We start from the raw sequence: 4,129 nt of genomic DNA on the forward strand, positions 1-4,129 counted from the left end.
ACCTCAACCTGGAATAGATGTATCCTCATTGAAATGGTTACATTCAATGACAAATAAAATCAATGTGCAGGCTGAAGTAACCTGTGTTCCTAGTGTCCAGACGTGAGTTTGCTTAAATATATGTGTGTACTTAATTACTTTGTATTAAATAGTAGCAGTCTGTATAACAAGAAGCTGGACATATGAGAAGTGAAACATTTGTATTGAGAGTAGTGGGGATGGGAGAGATGAGATATCCTTATTTGGTGTGCATGGTGAAATGAGTGTGCGTTAAACATGCTGTAAAGTTCTACTATTTCTCGCATTGCTGGAGGACTGCTTGAGAGTAGAGGTAATGTTTTCCTCGTTATTATTGATATTAAAGTAACTTACATGTATTACTTGTATTGGCCAACTGTAAACAACTATGTCGTAAACATATCTTTAAGATACCAAAAGTATGTGGAGCTGTGTGTATTGAACTGATGGGGGAGGGGGCCGGAGAGAGGGAAGTCTATGCAGAAAATGTGTGTGTATGCAGGGTGCAGGAATGTGAGACAACGAACACCAGATGTGTTTGTTTTGCCTCAAACTGAAGAGACTCTTTCTCCTGGCTGGCTCGCGCTGATTCGCTACGACAGCCCATCGTTTTTATATCTCCCAATGGATGGGCCCTATGGGAGGAGCATCCGACACAACTCCTCCCTGTTGTTCATGTATCCTGTTGTGTGCTTTGTCCGGTCTCTTTTTCCCTCCTGCTGCCAAGATAATAAGATCTAACAGCACTCGGACCAGAGCAGGAGTACTCCTTTTAAAGTGTACTTTTGTTCTCTTACCATTAAAACAGATTCTTGTTTAACCCTTTATCTGGTGCTTTGAATTCCTTCTTTTATAAATCTGACCAGCTCATCAAAGGACGCGCGGAGCCGAGGTGGGTTTCAGACCACACATCGCTCCAACAAGGCTTACGTGAACACTGTTCTACATGAACAATATGGGAAGTTTATACATTAAATAAATCAACAGTCGGTGGCGATATGCTCCAAGTGGGAGCGATTCGCCATTAAAGCAAAGAAGAAGAAAAACTCTGCATAGTTGATCTCTTATCCTGGAACCTATCCCGCTCCGGCGCAGGCTAGCCGCTCAGAATAAGTTATCTAGCCCGCTAAGAAGAGAACCAGCGCTAAGCGAAAATCGTAGCTTCGTAGTACAGGCCTCTGGTGTCCCTGAAGTCAGCAGCAGACAGGTGAGCCTGCAGGGAGAGAGCCGGTTATTAAAAGATTCAAATAAAATAAATAATGGTTATTATTTTAACCGAAGATTCAACTGATGGAAATGTCTGAGGTTTATTTCTATTTTTTAAAGTGTAGAATTCTCTTTATTATTAATTTTGTACTGTGTAGAATATTATTTATTTTTTACAGTGTAGTGAATTATTTATTATTTACAGCGTAGTGTGGTATTTTTTTTTTAAGTGTACTATACAGTATTAGTTATAATTTATTTTTTACAGTGTAGTGTGTTTACACTCAGCTGTCACTCTCTGTAAATTTGACCGTTATAATAGAGAGGTGAAGTCACGCCCATCTACTTCCGGTCCATGGACCTTATTTCGGAAAAATAATGTATTGAAGTCAATGGAGAGAGAAAGATTATCTTTCGATCCCGTTTGAATTGTGCCACGAATTACACATATGATGTTTGTCAATCTTAAAAAATCATTTCCATGTCAAAAAGTCACAGTTTGTCGTAAAACTGTTGAAATATAAGACTATGAAAAATACGCAACTAGAAAGACTACAAATCCCAGAGTCCCGGTCCCGCATGCTGGCTCTCACGGACCCGACTAACTCCCCTTGTGTTACGCTCCTCGTAAAGAGACTCAAAACTTGAACCCGCTATGCAAGAACACTTGGGACGGAGACTTAGGTGAAGTGTCAAAAATACTGGATTTATTTAAGTCCTCAAAAAACAGGCAGGAGACAAAGTAAACTCTCAACAGAGTAGGAAGAACGTGGAGCAGGGCTGAGACGGAGGTTGGGCTGGACGGAATGGAATATGGAGTTTCTGGAACAGGGACAAAACAGAACAGGATTAGTATATGAAAAATCCAACTGGAAGAGTATACAAAAAGACTAGCAATTCTAGTCAGCCAGGACTGGAGTTTACCACTGTGAGTATACGAAGAACTGGCGAAGTCTGATGATCGAACCGGAGTTTTAAGTAGCAGCAGGTGAGTAGTGGTAATCAGTGATGATGAGAAACAGGAGCGGAGGTGAGTTGGCGGGAAACGGAAAGTAGGTCAACCACGCCCAGCCAGGAAGACAGACAAACAGAAAGAAGGAGAAGGAGATACTGCAATTCCTCACAGTACCCCCCCTCAATGGGAGCCACCTGGCGACCACCAGGCTTGTTTGGATGAGCCCTGTGAAAGGCCCTCACCATGATTGGGTCCAGGACACGGGAACGAGGAACCCAGCATCGCTCCTCGAGGCCATAACCCTCCCAGTCCACCAGATACTGGAAACCCCTGCCCCGACGTCTGACGTCCAAAAGACGGTGCCCCGTATAAGCAGGGTGATTGTCGAGGATACGGGCGGGAGGAGGGGGTAAGGCCGGAGGGCTCAATTCACTGGTGTGAACCTGCTTAATCTGAGACACGTGGAAAGTGGGGTGAATTCTCAGAGCTCTGGGAAGCTTTAACCGAACCGCGGAAGGGTTAATGATCCTTAGGATGGGAAAAGGACCAATGAAGCGTGGGGAAAGCTTCTTGGAATCAGAGATGAGAGGAATGTTGCGGGAGGACAACCAGACTGACTGGCCTGGGACGTATAGAGAAGCTGCCTTTCTGTGACGGTTGGCTGATCGCTGGTTCCGTGCCGAAGTCTGGAGAAGGGCAGATCATGTATCTCTCCAGATTTTCTGACAGCGACGCACATGCTGCTGGACTGAGGGAACTGCTAAGTCTCGCTCCTCTTCTGGGAACAGGGGCGGCTGGTACCCTAATGAAGCCTCAAAGGGGGAGAGACCAGTAGCGGAGCAGGTAAGTGCGTTGTGGGAGTACTCAACCCAGGAGAGATGAGAGCTCCAAGTAGAGGGGTTTCGGTCGATGATGCAGCGGAGAGCTGACTCCAGGTCCTGATTAGTTCGTTCTGTTTGGCCGTTTGATTGGGGGTGATATCCAGAAGTCAGGCTGACTGAAGCTCCTAGGGATTGACAAAACTCCCTCCAAACTCGAGAGGTGAACTGGGGACCGCGGTCTGAGACAATGTCGGCAGGGATACCATGTAACCGGGAAACATGTTTTGTGAGGAGTTGGGAGGTCTCCAGGGCTGACGGGAGTTTTGGAAGAGCAACGAAGTGAGCCGACTTGGAAAACCGGTCTACTATAGTGAGGATTGTGGTGTTGCCCTGGGAGGTGGGCAGGCCGGTAACAAAATCCAGTGCGATGTGTGACCAGGGACGACTAGGGATAGGTAGGGGCTGGAGCAACCCTGCAGGAGACTGGTGGGAGGACTTACTCCTAGCACACGTGGGACAGGCAGAAACGTACTCCAGAGTGTCCCTGTTGATCGTTGGCCACCAGAAATGTCTCTTCAGGAAAGAAAGAGTGCGGTTTACTCCGGGATGGATTGAGAACCGGGAATTCTGGACCCACTGTAGAACCTTGGAGCGGGCAGCATCAGGAACAAACCGACGGTTCGGAGGACCATTGCCTGGGTCTGGTTGCTCTCTCAATGCCTCCAGGATGGTGTTATTAATCTCCCAAGAGAGGGCGCCTACTACACAACTCTTGGGAAGGATTGAAGCATCTGGAGGATCAGGAGAGTCAGGAGAGTATAGCCTAGACAGAGCATCGGGTTTTAAATTCCTTGAGCCAGGGCGGAAGGTGAGGCAAAAGTCGAAGCGATAGAAGAACAGAGCCCATCTGGCCTGTCGGGAATTCAGTCGCTTCGCCGACTGGATGTAGGAGAGATTCTTGTGGTCCGTCCAGACCAGGAAAGGCTGCTTGCTGCCTTCGAGCCAGTGTCTCCACTCCTCTAGTGCCAATTTAACAGCCAGAAGCTCCCCGTTACCAACATCATAATTGCGCTCCGCAGGAGAGAGGCGACGTGAAAAAAAAGCACAGGGATGGAGGATGTTATCAGCA

Source organism: Gymnodraco acuticeps, unplaced genomic scaffold, assembly GCF_902827175.1.
Source record: "Gymnodraco acuticeps unplaced genomic scaffold, fGymAcu1.1, whole genome shotgun sequence".
NCBI classification, from domain to species: domain Eukaryota; kingdom Metazoa; phylum Chordata; class Actinopteri; order Perciformes; family Bathydraconidae; genus Gymnodraco; species Gymnodraco acuticeps.